At 38.8% G+C, this 17,502-nt stretch overlaps 2 protein-coding genes across 2 annotated transcripts in view; both read left to right on the forward strand.

Moving 5' to 3' along the window:
- Positions 1-17,502, forward strand: part of LOC121821659 (immunoglobulin lambda-1 light chain-like) — a 755,041-nt gene that overhangs the window by 87,360 nt on the left and 650,179 nt on the right. The gene's annotated exons all lie outside the window — the stretch shown is intronic.
- LOC143268054 (5-formyltetrahydrofolate cyclo-ligase-like) overlaps positions 1-17,502 on the forward strand; it is a 49,967-nt gene that overhangs the window by 23,629 nt on the left and 8,836 nt on the right. The gene's annotated exons all lie outside the window — the stretch shown is intronic.

Below are 17,502 nucleotides of genomic sequence, written 5' to 3' on the forward strand. Positions count from 1 at the left end.
TTAATAAGATTCATTGTGGTTTGAAGTCTATTTTGTCAGATATTAAAATAACTACACTCCCTTGCTTCTTAGATCCATTTGTTTCAAATACCCTTTCCCATCATTTTACCCTCATGATGTCTTTCCTTAGGGGTGAGAGGTTTCTTGGATGCAGCAAAAATATGGACCCTGTTTCCTAATCTTGTAGCAATAACGCCCGCACTACCACCACCGGTTCACCATGTCCAAGCAAGGGGCTGTGGATCGAAAAACAGAGACAAAAGACAGCAGGTCATTCACCTCAGCAGAATGCCAAATGCCGTTTATTTAAAGAGGGAGGAAACCTTAAATACAGTCTTACAGCACAATGGGAGAACCCCAGAGGGCAAAAATTCACTACTGATGTTTACAATCTTGTATCTAAGCTGTTAATGCCCAATATGCAGGATACACAAACAAAGAACTTCCCTTAAGCATTCAGGAGGGTGGAAACCATCAGGGAATTAGCATAGGGAGGATATCAAGGTCAAGGTCCACAAGCAAGGCAACAGTTACCCAAAACAGGAGCCAGGGACCTACAGGTCCCCCTTTTATTAAAAAATGAGCTTCTGCTTAGGTTGCATGTGACGTCAGCAGGTCACCTTACCCATCATGGAGATGCCTGCCCAGGCCACACAGGTGCTCTGTCTTAGGTTGATGAGTGCCCCCCAGGCATTACCCATCTCTGAATACTCATTATCATATAGGCTCAACCATGTGAGCTGTAGAGTTAACTGCTGCCAAAGATCTCAAAGTGGCGCTGGGCTTGCAATCTGTGCATTTGAAACAAAAGACCAACAGAAGTCCTAACCCACCCATAGCCAGTAGGCTAAAGGCAACTGAGCCATTCCCTTCCTTAAGGAGCCTTACTGCAAATTGGAGTCCTTGCAAGATGGTATCCCAAAAGCAAATGGAACTTGAGTTTTATAAATTTCAAAGCCAATCGAAATGTATATAACTACTGAATAAAATTTATCATGCCCAATAGAATGAAAGAGTAATTAACTGTGGTAGCTACTTTTGCTGCCAGGGTCTTCACTGTGCTAGCTATAGTAACCAATTATGAAATAGCAATCCCAGAAACAGTAGCAGCAGTGGCCACCACCGCTATAGCAGCAACAAGGCAGCAGCGATGTCAAGTTCTCTTTTGGAGCGTGCAGGCATCCACTGGCATGGACACAACTCCAGGAACACGACCCACCAAGGCCCATATTTCTTGATCCCAGCATGACTTAAGCTGGCAGCTCTGCAAAAGAACAACTAAGAACCATAAAGAAAAAACAGACAGCACACAAGGAGCAGAACTAATGGTCTCATAATGGCTACATTCAGGCTCACAAATTTTAAAGGTATCTTCAAAGGAGGCTAGATGAATTTCAGGAGGCCAATAAAAGTTGCATAGAGCCACTCCTGAAAAGTAGGTACTACACCAGCTTGAAGAGGATTGTGAAAATGAAAAGGCTTAGCTGGCATGGTACTGTGAACAAATGGAAATCAGTGACCTTCAGGGTTATCCTTAATCTCCAAGATGTCTGGGTGACACATTCTCAAACATACTTGAAAGAGCAGTTACCATACATTACCTTCTGAAGAATCCAACTGCATGGCTACAGTTCCTAGTCTTACATTAATGCTTGCCAAGGCTGGCCATATTGAGCTCTCAATCCCCATTGGCATCAGAAGGGGAGAGTTCTTCACAAAGGCCCAATAGGTCTCTGCCATGTTGGGATTCAGCAGCAGCCACAGGGCGCACGCAGCGCTCAGGAACCCAAAGAGGGAATCTCATTGTCCTGTGGAAAGACACAAACAGATCCCCGGGCCCACACCAATACCAGATCAGGTCCCCTCCAAGTGCCTGTAGAAAGATCCTTCCATTGCACCAGAGGATGATTTGCAACAGGAGCCCTCCAGTGCTTATCTGCAGCAGATACTCCAGCAGAATCCACCAATAAAAAAATTTAAAATATATAAAATAAGGGAAAGAAAAGAATGTGGAGAGGAGAGATGAGCCCCTAGCTCCCCCTTTTTACTTTAGCAATATATGTTTTTGAGGTACAATGGCAGCGTTCTACTATAGCCTGTCCTTGAGGATTATAAGGAATGCCAGTCTTATTAATGATAGAAAAATCTTGGCAGAATTTTGAAAATCCCATAGTGCTGTAGGCAGGACCATTATCAGTCTTTATGCATTTTGGCACTCCCATGTAAGCAAAAGCATGAAAACAATGATTCTTTACATCTTTAACCTTTTTCCCCTGAATGGGCAGAAGCAAAAATTAGAGAGGAGTATGTATCAATAAATACATGGACATATTGTAATTTTCCAAAGGAAGGCACGTGTGTGACGTCCATTTGCCACACATGATTAGGTAAAAGTCCTCAGGGATTAACTCCCAAATGAGGAACGGATAAAAATTCAGCACAAATAGGACATGATTTAACTATCTGGATGGCTTGTTCCCAGGTTATGCCCGTATGATGACGAAGAGATCCAGCATTAAGATGATAATGTTGATGCAACTGAGTAGCCTTTTCAAAGGCAGAACAAACTAATGTGACAGCCATACGAGTAATGGCATCAACCCTCTTATTACCTTCACTTAGAGGTCCAGGCAACTGAATATGAGCTCTAATATGGCCCACATAAAGGTTATATGCATGGGACCATATGAGTCCTTGCACTTGCAATAAATATTCATGAATGGGAGAAATGGATGGCTTGTAGGCTGCTGTCTCCAAAGGCATAACTGCATGTGCCACATATTGGCTATCAGTATAAATGTTTAGAAGCTCATCAGAAAACATCTGTAAAGCAAGCAACAGTGCCCGTACCTCCACCATCTGGGCAGAAGTGCCTTGGACTTTCATTCTCTTCACTATGTTACCAGAAACTACCACAGCAAAACCACGTGAAATGCCATCAGTAAATACCACACAGGCCTGAGGAATAGGAATCATCTGTACTATCTTGGGAAATATAACGGAATGCAATTTAAAAAATTTACACACATCATTGGAGGGGTAGTGAGTATCAAATTGACCCTGCATGGAGCATGTCAATATGGCCCAATCATTATCATTAGCTTGCAACCATGCTATTTGAGACTGGGTGTATTGGGTCACCACAATATCTGGCTCCTTACCAAAAGTTTGAACACTGATAATCTGAGCAGTAGCCTGAGGATAAGGAGTAATGGTTTTTGCTGGAGAAGCTGGGGAATGTACTTATAGAATAGGACCTGTTTGCCAAAACACTCCAGTAGGTGAATGAGAAAAACAAAATATCAAATATAATAAGGGAGAAGAAAGATCTATATACTGCACGTGAGCCTGCTCCAGGGCCTCTGGCACTCATTGTAGGGCTATATGCCCTTCAGCTGTTAATTCACAGGGACATAAAGGGTCAGGGTTGCCCTTTAAGACATCATACAAAGGATGAAGTTGACCTGTTGGAATCTTTAAAGTGGACTGAAGCCATTGAGTATCTCCCAGAAAGGTTTGCAAATCATTAAGTGTGCATAGCTGATCCATACGCAGAGTAATCTTTTGTGGATGTATGCCTGTGTGTAACAATTCATGACCTAAATAATGATAGGGAAAGGATGCCTGTAACTGGGGCTATTTGTAAATTAGCCAGGCTAAGAACCTCTTGTAATTTAGAAAAGGCATCAAAAACAAGTATTTTATCTTTAGCAGCCAGTAAAATATCTTCCTTATAAGTCAGTCACAATTAAATGCCAATAGTTAGGAATTGCCACGGGGCAGGCAAACAAGGCTGTGTTGTTCCTATGAGAAGCATGATTGTATTCACAGCTCTAAGATCTTGTAATAGCCACTACTTTCCTGACTTCTTTTAGATGCCAGTTGGGATCTCAGGATTCTTGTGAAATTATAGATATATCCAGCACCAGAATCCAATAATCTTTGAATCTCAATCACATATAATTTTATTTTTAATTTAGGCTGCTTGTCATTGATAACTGTTTGTCAAAATACCTTTTCTCCTGTACTTTTAAAGCCTCCAGTTCTACATATAGTCACCATTTTGCATTTAAAATATGAAAGCAATAATAATTGAGCAATTCTATCCCCAGCTTCTGTTTCCATGGTCCTTTTTACATATACCAATTATAAAATCATTAAATACAATCTCTATAGGATTTGAAGAGGTAACTTTAGGTAATACTCTTGAGTATTTTTATAAAATCTTAAAAAGCAGATCCTTTTTTATAGATTTCAAGTATTTTATTCACTGGAAAAATAATTTTGTAACCTCTTTATCAGTAAGAGATTATTTTTATGGGTTTATCTTAGCAACAACATTATTTAATAAGCTAATAACCCAATCCATTTCAGGTGTTATATTTCTATAGAATTTCCAAGAATTTCTAGAAAGCAACTTAAAGAGCAGAGCCAATTTCCAGTAATGATCAACAGACAAGAACATACCTAATACATAGTTCAAAATTATGAATTCTGTTCCTTTAGTTTATCTACCATGAAAATCCAAACATTTATTAAGAAAATCAAAAGAACAGAATATCCTTTATATAATGAATATTAATATCCCTGGAAATTCAAACAGCATTGACTTAGCATTCCATGTCCTGACCGAAATCATTTTTCACCAGAAGTTGGGCCCGTTTAAACTTTCAGTGCTAGTCCCTCTCCTGGCCTCTGCTCACTTGCCCGCCCATGAGCCTGTTCCCCTCATGGGCCTTGTGGCTATGCCTCCTGCCTGTGTGTACCTGCCCGCCTGCTGCTCTGGGCTATCTCGCACACGCCTTCGCCTCCATGCTGGACGTGTGCCCCACACACGAGCACTCACGTTTAAACTTTCTCTTACTCCCATGAAGGGACTACCTAATAATGAGTTATTCCCACCATAAGGAAAAACAGAAAAACATTTCCCATGAAGGGATCCTAAATATTGAATTATTCCCACTCTGAGGGAAAATGAACTTTTAAACCAAAATTAAGCAAACAGACAACGAAACTTCTATGACTCTTTGTAATTCAGATGCTGCGGCTCTGTGCTGGCAGGCAGAAAGAGCTCAGAGTTTCAGCTATCCTGAAAATTCTAAAATTGGAAAGAGCCTTTTCTTCCTCCATTACCACTGGGAAGAGGCTTTTCTCTTTTCTTCATCCTTCCTCTACAGGGCCCTAAAAATCTTTAGGCCTACTTTCAAAAATTTCCCCCTTTTTACCGGGAAAATCCTTTTTTCTTGATTAAATTTTTTCTACCTTTTCTAATGGGAAATTTCTTTTCCCTCCCTCTTCTCTGTTGGGAAGATTTCCTTTTTTATTTAAAATCTTTAGCTGTCTTGCCCTATCTTAACTTCAGTGCCCTCCTGCTTCAACAGTCCAGTTAATTGACTCTGAGCTAGCTGCACCCATTTCAATTCACCCTTATCTTTTCTTTTTTTTTCTTTAAATTGCTGGCCAGGCTTACCTGGGTGTCCATCAGCAATGTCCCTTCTTTCTTGGATCTCGGTGGGACCTCCATTTGTAGCAATAACACCTGCGCTACCACCACCTGTTCACCATGTCTGAGTGAGGGGCTGTGGACTGAAAAACAGAGACAAAAGACAGCGGATCATTCACCTCAGCAGAATGCTGAATGCTGTTTATTGAAAGAGGGAAGAAACCTTAAATACAGTCTTACAGCACAATGGGAGAACCCTAGAGGGCAGAAGTTTGCTACTGATGTTTACAATCTTGCATCTAAGCTGTTAATGCCCAATATGCAGGATACACCAACAAGGAACTTCCCTTAAGCATTCAGGAGGGTGGAAACCATCAGGGAATTAGCATAGGGAGGACATCTGGTCAAGGTTGGCAAGCAGGCAAAAGCTACCCTAATTGGGAGGAGGCCAGGGCTCTACACCTGAATAAAAGGACCCTTATGTGCTTGCACTGGAAAAAGACTTCTTGGTGGTCTCTGGGGGTTTTGTGAAATGGGTACAATGGAAGCAACAGACTATGGAACAATGGGTCCTGGAACTAAATGACAGTGAAAACAATGTCTCAGAACCTCTGGGACACAATGAAAGCAGTCCTACAGGGACCTTTACAGCTCTACATGTTGATGAAGAAATCAGAGACATTGCAAATACTATGAATGATACACCTTAAAGGATTTTCGTAAAAAGGAAAAAAAAAAAGAATAAGCCAAACCTCAAGTAAGTAAATGAAAAGAAATCTTTATGATCAGTCCAGAAATTAATGAAATAGAAATGAAAAGAAAAACATAATCATTGAAACTAAGAGTGGGTTCTTTGAAAAGATAAATAAGATTGACAAACCAAACTAATCAAAAGAAAGAAGACACCAACTTAAACAATTACAGGTGAAAAGGGAACCATCACACCAGATACCAGTGAAATGAAAAACATCAGGTCTGGAGGTTAGAGACAGCTCACTGGGTAAAAGCACTGGTTGCTTTTCCAGAGGACCTGGGTTCAATTCCCAGCACCCACATGGTAGCTCACAGCTGGTCTATAAGTTTAGTCCCAGGGATCTGATGGCCTCTTCTGGCCTCCTTGGGCACTGGAAAATATGATGCACAGACATACATTCAGACAAAACACCCATACACATCAAACTAAAACATATAAACAAAAACATAACTTACACAAAACATCACGTCTCATGTTGAAAATACATATTCCACTAAGTCAGAAAATCAAAAAGAAATGGATGAATTTCTAGACAATGTGACTTACTAAAATTGAACCAAGATGAGATGAATAGTTTTAAAAGATATATAACATGCAATGGATTTAAGCAGTAATGAAAGCTCTCCCAACAAAAAGCAGTCCAGGCCCAGATGGAGTCATGGTGATGTTTCTGAAGCCCTCCAACTTTCCTCCCATGCTTCTCAAGCCACTCCATAGAAATGGAAGAAACACTTCCAAACCAAAGGCAGATAAAGACATGGAGTGAGAGAATCAACAAACTAATTCCCATGATGACCTTAAACTAAATAATTGCAAATACATCAAAAAGATCATTCACCATGATGAAGCTGGTGGTGTAACTTGATCAGAGATACAGGAACGCAACAGATGTGAGCCAATAAATGTTCTAAGTCACACAAATGGAGCCGAGGACAGAAACCCCATGGACATCTGGACAGATGTAGAAAAAACACTGACAAAACCTACCATTCCTTCATGGTAAAGGTTCTAACTTGGATTAGGAAAAAAAATCGTAATATAATAAAGCCTACATATGACAGCCTACAGCCAACATGATATTTAATGGGGAAAACCCTCAAAGCACTTGCACTAAAATAAGGAACGAGACAAAGGTGTCCAACTTTTCCACTCTTCTTCAGTATAGTCCTGGAAGCCTTAGCTAGAGCAAGACAAGGGGAGCATATGAAAGGATACAAACAGCAAAGGAAAGAAGCAAAAGGCCCCTATCTGCATCTGCTATGATTTTATACATAAATCATAAAACTATGATTTATTTATAAAGACTAACTAGAAAACTTTTAGAACTGATACACACGTTCAGTGGCAGGACACAAAAGCAATACACAAATCCTTCCTATATATCAATGACAAAGAAACTGAAATCTTGGAAGTAATCCAATTTTTTTTTTTTTTTTTTTTTTTTGGTTTTTCAAGACAGGGTTTCTCTGTGTAACAGCCTTGGCTGTCTTGGAACTCACTCTGTAGACCTGGCTGGAGTCAAACTCACAGAGATCTGCCTGCCTCTGCCTCCTGAGTGCTGGGATTAAAGGTGTGTGCCACCACCGCCTGACAGTGATTCAATTTTTAACAGCCTCAAAGAAGAAAAAAGTACCTTGGAAAAACCTAACCAAGGATATGAAAGATCTCTAAAATGAAAAATTCAAAATACTCAAGAAAAAAAATCAAGTAAGACACTAGAAGATGTAAAACATGTTCATGGATTTGAAGGATCAATAATTGTGAAATATGGTGGTATTCTATTTGTACTGAAATGTGATTTTAATTGTATGTTAATAAATAAAGTTGCCCAGGGGTCAGAGCTATTAGAGCCATAGAAAGAGCACGGCAGTGGTGGCGCACACCTTTGATCCCTTAGATCTCTGTGTGTTCAGGGATACAGCCAGCATTGGAGACATACGCCTTTAAGACCTAGAGAGCTGTACTTACAGGCAATGACGAGGCAGTCATGTGTCTGGGTTTACAGCCAATGAGAAGGCAGAACAGAAAGACTATTTAAAGACATACACCCAGGAAATAGCTCTCTTTCGGGGAGCTAGGAGCACCGCAGGAGGAAGGGTAAGATTTTAGCTCTGAGCTCTCGGCTTTCTCTTTTACATTGGTTCTGTGTTTCTTATTTAATAAGACGGTTGGTTACATCTACAGTGAAAACAGTATCTTACAAAATCCAATATAGAGTCAATACTGAGCAATCTCAACCAGACATCCAGTGACATTCTTTACAGAAACAGAAAAGCAATCTTAAGTGAGGTATGGTGGCTCACAATTTTTAATTCCAGCACTTAGGGGGCAGAGGCCAGTCTGCTCCACAGAGTGAGTTCCAGAACATCCAGGACCATTACACAAAGAAATCCTGTCTTGAAAAAAACCAAAACAGACACACTCCCCTCCACACACAAAAAAGCAATTTTAAAGTCCATATGGAAACACAAGAGACTCTGGAGAGGCAAAACAATCCTAAGCAAAAACCAAATCACTGAAGTTATCACCATACCTGATTTGAAGTTATATTACAGATCCATATTAATAAAAAGGGCATGGTACTGATGTAAAAACATATTCAATTGTAGGGATAATTCATCTGTGCCCCCACAATAGAGTTTATCTGAGGTCAGAGGAAAAAGCCAGCCACTATATTTGACATAGAAGTCAGACAATGGTAGCACATGCCTTTAATTCTATCACTGAGGAGGCAGGGATCTGTCTGGATCTCTGTGAGTTCAAGGCGACACTAAGAACAGAGCCAGGTGTGGTGGCACATGACTTAAATTCCAACACTAGTTAACCATAAAGGTCTGGAGGTATGTATAGACAGACAGGAGGTGACAGAACTGGACAGGAAGAGGAAGTGATATAGCTGGGCAGTGAGAGGAAATGAGTTAGCAGAACAGAAAGGAATGAATATAGGTGTGGGTATACAGGAAGTAGGTCTCTTTGGAGACTGAAGGTCAGTGAGGTGAGGTTGGCTTGTGGCTTGTCCTATTCCTCTGATCTCTCAGCTTTAACCCCAATTTCTGGCTCCATGTTTTTTATTTTATAAGACCTTTTAAGATTCATTTTACAATTGGTGCTCCGAGGATTGTGGCAAGAATTGCCTGAAAAGCTGCTTGTGGCCTTACAGCTCAGGCTGGAACTGCACGAAGCTGGATCTCTACCTCACATGGGCCAAAGTCTCTTTGGCTTTTTCTCTCCTGGTGGGTGGTGGACTCTCTCTGGATTCTCATCTCAGACTGCTACCACATTAGGTAGCTGCTTTGAAATTCCCTTGGACTTCTACTGTTCTACACAGTTAACAGACTTGGTAAGTCAATTAAGATATCTTAAAAGGAGAAATTAGTTAAAAGGGAATTTTTTCCCACATTAAAAAGTGGGAAACATTTTTACAATGGAAGGAATTTGGTCTCTGTTTGATAACACATTAGGCAGTCTGAAAATGGAACAATTAAATGAGAGGATAATTAATGTTGATGAGGTGTACATAACATTAATTATGAATATTATTTGCTTGATCATTTTTATTTTAGCATTAAAAAGGTTGACCAATTTGAGTGCCAAGATAAAAGCTTTAGAAAAACCTGTTAAAATGAATTATAGAGAAATTCAGACCCAGACAGAAGAATTTAAAGGTGAATGTATCTCAGGATTGAATCATGTAGTTACAGAGAAACAGCCTCAGGTTACCAGACAGCAAACATTAATCTACCTGCTAACCTTACAGGAACTGCCACATGCTCAAGGGTGTGTATGAGCTAACTGGACTCCAGTGGAAATGTTAGATCTGAGGAGATTTAAAGAAGCTATAGTATCATATGGAATGCATTCTCCATTTGTAAAGTAACACTAACAATAACAGGTCCAGCCTATATTGTTTGCTCCCAGGGTCCGTGGAAGAGTCCAAAAAGCAGCTGAGGACTCTAATCTGAGGGATATCCAATGAATATAAGCACAATGAGTTCCTTAGTCCATTCACTATATCCTTCTAAGTCAATTCTATCTACACAGTTTCTTTTCCGTTCTCATATTTAGCTTTTCCCAGTCCCTTCTGGTCTCGGTCCTTTCTGCTCTTCTCTCATGTCTATCTAGTTCTTTCTGTCTCTGTCCTCATCTTTGTTCTTCTCAATAAATTCTCTTCAGTGCTCTCAGAGAACCAGTATATATACCCAAACAGTAATTCTTTGGCAAAACAATGCAAGGTTTGAAGTTTTCAGGGTCGCAGAGAGAGGGGATAAGGATCCACACATAAAGCAATAATTGTCAGCTTCCAATTACAACCAAAAGGGGAGTGACTAAAGGGGAGTTCTCTGGTAGTGTCAATTAAAGACTAAGATCAATTAGGAAATTTATGTGCTCAAACTATAATCTAGAAATGGCTAGATAAAATGTTAGGGTTCAATAAGTCACAATAAAGTAAACTGTCTTTGGTGCTATTTTTCCTGCTCATCCTGGCTGCAGCTGCTTTCTGATAGGAAGGGGGCATATGCTAGGTGGCTAAGCAACCTATGTCAGAGCATGTAGCATTTGGTTAGAAAAAGCACTTTCACTCAGAGTAATTGCTGAGCAGAAAATCTAGGAATAGCACCTGACTGAGGAGGAATTAAAACTTAATTTGCACAAGAAAGAAGCTTGGCACCTATGCCTGCCTGGCCTTGAAGGCAATCTCCTTGGGTCAGTGGGAAGTAATTGCCTTAACTCAGTAACTAGCAAATAGCTAAAACATCATCCCTGGAATGTGAGCAGTAAATCTCTTAAGTTAGGGTCTTGTATAAATAACCCGGGGTGAAGATAAGGAGTTGAGGATTTAATTGTTAGTGGTTCTTTTCTCTATCTGTGGGTGAGATGAGCTAATGTTTATTTCTCTGCATTTGTCCTTGGAAAAAGGTATCTTTGCTGAAATACTTTTGTCCAGAGAATGGCCCTGGCCAGATATATGTTAATGAAAAATAGACACAGCTAGGGACAGTTATCCAATTACCCCAAATGTATAGGGAAAGTTGTGCCCAAGATTGAGATACAATCGTGAGATTATATGTACATACAACATGGAGATGCACGGTAAATAGGGAGAATCATAGCTGTTATTGCACAAGAAGTTTACAACAAGAGACAGCCAGTTCATTCAAAAGGCAGTAATTCCACAATGCCTTGCATGATGGTTTCCTCTAACAGACCCCTTAGTTCTGATAGGTTGACCTTCTGAACTCTAGTTGTCACTGCTGTATACTCCATGGACTTTTGCTACCAGTGGCTCTCAATAGAAAAGCAAATGTTAAACTCATGACCAACTTGTAATAGAATTATTCCTCAGGACTGGAAAGAATTGGTTACAGCTGTCCTAGAGGTCAGTCCACAGTTATAGTGGAGAATGTGGTGGATAGAGGAGGCCAAAACTATAGAACAATAATGTAGGACTAGAGGTGTGGAAATTTCCCAGGATCTGCTTCTTGGAGAAGGTGATTATGCTGATATACAAAGACAATGTTTATATGATAACCTAACCCTAATCCTATGCCACATGGAAGCCATGAATTCATGGGACAGAATTCAGGAAGCAGAAAAAAAAATGAGTCATTTAAGAAAGTTAAACAGGGCCTGAAAGAACCTTCATAGATTTCTTACAAAGGCCGTCTTCAGCAGAAAATAGAATGATACCAAATTCAGAAGCTAGACAGATAATAATTGAATCTTTGGCTTTTGAGAACATGAATGCAGCATGCAAAAGAAAAATCAGGCCATTAAAGATCAGACCAGCACCCTTGGAGGATCAGATCAGGGACACAATTAACACTGAGTCTCATGACCATGATATGTGGATAGGAGAGGTGATTTTAAGAGCTTTGAAGAAAAATAATAATGTTAGATGCTTTAATTGCAGTAAACCAGGTCACCTATAAAGAGACTATAAACAGGGTATTTCTAGAAACAATGTTTCTTCAAGGAACAATGGCAACATAATTAGGCCGGGCGGTGGTGGCACACACCTTTAATCCCAGCAATTGGGAGGCAGAGCCAGGCGGATCTCTGTGAGTTTGAGGCCAGCCTGGGCTACCAAGTGAGTCCCAGGAAAGGCGCAAAGCTACACAGAGAAACCCTGTCTTGAAAAACCAAAAAAAAAAAAAAGAATGTTTGATAAAGTAAAGAAAATTTTGCCTTGTTGGTGATTACAAATTGCTCCTGAAAAGATGCAAAGAGGAGATTCTATTAATTACTTAGGCTATAAAATAGGTTTACAAAAAAATAGACCCCAAAAGGTACAAATTAGGAGAGATTGATTACAGACTTTTACTGACTTTCAAAAATTATTTGGAGACATTTCCTATCTATGGTCTGTTGTTGGGGTAAAAAATGATGAACTGAGCAATTTGTTTAAAACCTTAGAAGGTGACCAGGACTTATATAGTTCAAGAAAATTATCAGCTGAATCTGAGAGAGAATTGGCCTTGATGGAAAAGAAAATACAGGATGCATGTGTGGATCATGTAGATCCAAAACTTGATTACATATTGCTTATTTTACCTTCTAAGCATTCTCCTATAGGAATTTTAATGCATAGGGAAGATATTATATTGGAATGGATATTTCTACCAAATAAACAGAGTAAAAAATTTAAAACTTCTGTGGAAAAGATCTGAGTTGATTTTAAAAGGAAAATTGAGACTTCATCAATTAGCAGGAATAGGCCCAGCAGAAACTGTAGTACCTTTAACTAAGGATGACATTGACAAATTATGGGTAGAAAGTGAACCTTGGCAAAGAGCTTACAGTAATTTTTTTGGTAGAGATTAACAACAAATATCCCCAAAGTGATAGAATTGAACTTATAAAGAGAGCTGATTGGATTCTGCCTCATATTGTATGGGAAACACCCATGCCTAACAGCAAATTTGAAGTCTCCAGAAAGATGATGGGGGTTCCACAATGATGATTCCACATGGACAATAATAATACCACTAAGCTGACAAATGTCACCCAAAGATCAGCTCAGGACAATTTCAAGATGGTTAGCTGAGATGATCCAGCCTCACAGACTACTAGAACAAGGACTTGAGATAAGCCCTGCACTTTTGCATTATGCAGAGACTGGACAACAAATGATACAGCTACCTCTCCCAGAACTTGACAATTAACACAAGATTTTTCTTTTCAGGATCCCCTAAAGATGCCTTTACCCCCAAACAGCAGGAAGTAAATTTAAGAATATGATGCCCTCATTCCCAAGAGGTAGGGTGGGTAGTTTTTGGTTTTTCAATGGGTTTTGGATAATTGTCATTGTTTAGGTTGGTTGGTTACAAGTTGTTATTATTAATGGTCAGGAAAAAGGCTAAACAAAGGAGATTAGATTTAAGGTTCTTATTTGAAAAAAAGAAAGAAAAAAAGAAAAAGGAGGATATAGATAAGAGGTAGATTATTGAATATACTCTGAAAAAAGATATAGAGATGATAGAATAAAGGGCAGATTATTGAATCTACTCTGAAAAGAAAAAAAAGCAGATATAGATATGATATAGATAAAAAGGTAGATTATTGAATCTACTTTTAAAAGGCAACTACTACTTTTAAATATTTTACATTGGATTAGATTTTTATATATTGTATAAAAATTATATATTGCTACAAATTTGAGACTGATTTATATAGATATGATAAGATAAAAAGGTAGAGTATTTAATGTACTTTTAGAAAGCAACTACTAGTTTTAAATATTTTACATTGGATTGGATTTTTATATATTGTATACAAATTATGTATATTGATACCAATTTGAGATCGATTTTGTTAGACTATTTTGTATATATATTTCTAATCCTGTTCAAGTTATTGTACCTATACATTTTATTTAACAGTGTAATGCAGTCTGCTAATCCTTGAAAGTTATTATTACCAACTAATTAGGATATAAAGGAATGTAAGTTAGTAGTCATTACAATCAAACTTGTAGTCATATTAGGTATGTTTTCAAGGTCAAGCAGAGATATATTTAGATAGACAGGTCATCTTCAAATCCTTCAGAGGTCTATAGAATATGGCATTTAAGATGTTTTAATAACATAGTTTTTTCTTCTTTTTTTTTTATGACTATGAGACATGTCTGCTCCTGGCACCACCAATCTACTTCAGAGAAGATGGGCATTGAAGAACCTCTATATGGAGTCTATTTTAACTGTGGCAAAAGTTAGCCACTAGGCAAGAAAGTCCCCTTGCATCAAGTATTGACAGTATGCTATCCAAATTGGACAAGCAGGACACAAAACAAAGGACTGCCAATCCTTGCCAAGACAAGGTAGGAAGGCTCTTTAGAAAACCCTGCTACACAGATGCATCTGTCAGATATGCTAAGCCTGTTGGCCAAAGATGATGCCCCAATGTTACAGAGAAACCTTGGGTGACTGTCCAGGTAGCTGGCTGTTTCTGTCATAACTCACATATTTTGGAAGTCACTTGTTTGCACTTACTAGGTAATATTATTTCCTTCTCAGATCTCTGAGGGAGTTGAAGATTAGATAGTTATAGTTATAGTTTTACTTATTAACAATTTCAGAAAAGAAACTCACTAAGAGGTGTAAAGTGTATAAGTTTGAAAGACATAGAAGATAGCTTTTGGTTGGTAATACAAGTTAGGATAGAAAGTGAATTAGGTACATTTTGGATTTACCAAAATAGGATAGATAACGTAATATTTTCTCTGAATTTGTCAAATGCAAATGGACTAGACATCATTAATGTATTTATTGCTTGTATATATTGTATATAGTTATTGTATTATTGTATGTAATTTTTCTTATATTAATTATAATTGTTTATTTTTATTAGACAAAAAGGGGAAATGTGGTGATATTTTATCTGTGTCCCCCCAATAAAGTTTATCTGAGGATCAGAGGAAAAGGCTAGCCACTATGTTAAACATAGAAGTCAGGCACATGCCTTTAATCCTATCACTCAGGAGACAGGGATCTGTCTGGATCTCTGTGAGTTCAAGGCTACACTGGGAACAGAGCCAAGCATGATGACACATGCCTTGAATTCCAACACTAGTTAACCATAAAGGTCTGGACAGACAGACAGGAAGTGACAGAGCTTGGCAGAAAGAGGAAGTGATGTAGCTGGGTGAAGAGAGGAAGTGAAATGCAGAACAGAAAAGCAAATAGGTGTGGGTATACAGGAAGTAGGTCTCTTTGACTGGGGATCTCCAAGTGGTGAGAACGTGGCTGGCTTCTTTCTGCTTTTCTGATCTCTCAGTTTTAACCTAAATATCTGGCTCCAGGTTTTTTATTAATAAGACTGTTTAGCACTTCATCCTACATATGTTGTTTTCTAGTTAAGGCGTAGTGAACCCTCTAGTACAAGTTGTCTTCAACTTTGGATGTAGAAGAGTGAAGGAAAAATTAAGAGCACTTTCCTCATAGATCCTTCCTTCTAATAAAAAGCAAAAAAATCTTATATTGCATCTTCTTACTTTTTAGCATTATATGGTTGCTTTTCTTGCTTGTTTCTTGAGACAAGATCTTTGTATGTAGCCCTGGCTGTCCTAGAACTCACTATTTAGATCAGGCTGGCCTTGAACTCATAGAAATCTGCCTGCCTCTGCCTCCTGAGTACTGGGATTAAAGTGTGAGGCACCATGCCTGACAGCTATAGTTACATTTTTAATAAAAGCGACTCTCAAAAGAATAGTTATGATTAATTCATAATTAATTAGTTCATAACACATCATTTTTTTCCACACTAGAATCAAACTAAGTTTGAAAATATCTTACACTTGAAACAACATAATATGGAACAGTGGTTCTCAACCTTCCTAATGCTGTGATCTTTAATACAGTTCCTCATGCTGTGGTGACCCCCAATCATAAAATCATTTTTGATGTTACTTTATAACTGTAATTTTGTTGCTGTTATGAATTGTGATGTACATATTTTGCCAAAGGAGTCACAGCCCACAGATTGAGAACCACTGATACAGAATGATGTGAATTCTTCTTTCTCTGACTAAAATCTTTAGTGGTTTTGTCAAACCTGGAAGAGCATTTTGTCCTTTCAGCTCCAGGATTAGAAAATGTTTATCTCCCTAAACAGCACAGTCATTGGTTATTTGGTCATGTTTCAGCACATATTCAATTGTTTCATTTTAATAATTCTGGGATGTGGCTGAGTAGTTGATTGTGAGATCAAAACAGGGACTTGGCTGAAAAACTCCACTGCAGAGGACATTGTCATTTTTTTTTTTTGTCCAAAAATTTTGGACAAAGCAATAGCCTACAGAATGTGAAACAGTTTTTACCAAGTACATGCTTGATAGAAGGCTAATAAAACATAAATAACTACAAAAATCTAGATATCAAGAAATCAAATAACCCAACTAAAAACTGGGGTACAGATCTAAACAGAATTCTCAACAGAGGAAACTCAAATGGCTGAAAAACATTTAAAAAATGTTCATCATCCTTAGCCCTCAGGGAATTGCAAGTCAAAATTACCTTGAGATTTCATCTTATGCCTGTATGAATGGCTAAGATCAATAAAGTAAGTGTTAGCTCATGCTGGGAGAATACAGATTATGGGCAATGCTCATCCATTGCTGGTAGGAGTGCAAACTTGTACAGCCACTATAGAAATCAACGTGGTAGTTCCTTGGGAAAATAGGAATTGAGCTGCCTCAAGATCCAGCTATTGTGGGGGTATCTTTGTGGATTTCTGTGGGCCTCTTTAGCACTTTGTTTCTTCCTTTTCTCATGTGGTCTTCATTTACCATGGTCTCCTATTCCTTGTACTTCCTCTCTGTTCTTGATCCAGCTGGGATCTCCCGCTCTCTTTCCCTCGACCCTCGCCCTTCATTGCTCCCACTCATGTCCAGGTTGTTCATGTAGATCTCAGCCATTTCTCTGTCATTGGGCGATCCTCGTGTCTTTCTTGGGGTCCTGTTTTCCAGGTAGCCTCACTGGTGATGTAAGTAGCAGTCCAGTCATCCTTGTTCCACATCTAGTATCCTCCTATGAGTGAGTACATACCATATTTGTCTTTCTGAGTCTGGGTTACCTCACTCAGGATGATTTTTTCTAGATCCATCCATTTGCCTACAAACCTCATGATGTCATTGTTTTTCTCTGCTGAGTAGTATTCCATTGTGTATATGTGCCACAATTTATTTATCCATTCTTCAGTCGAAGGGCATCTAGGTTGTTTCCAGGTTTTGGCTATTACAAACAATGCTGCTATGAACATAGCTGAGCAAGTGCTCTTGTGGTATGATTGAGCATTTCTTGGGTATATG

The sequence above is a fragment of the Peromyscus maniculatus genome, chromosome 12 (genome assembly GCF_049852395.1).
Source record: "Peromyscus maniculatus bairdii isolate BWxNUB_F1_BW_parent chromosome 12, HU_Pman_BW_mat_3.1, whole genome shotgun sequence".
NCBI lineage: Eukaryota > Metazoa > Chordata > Mammalia > Rodentia > Cricetidae > Peromyscus > Peromyscus maniculatus.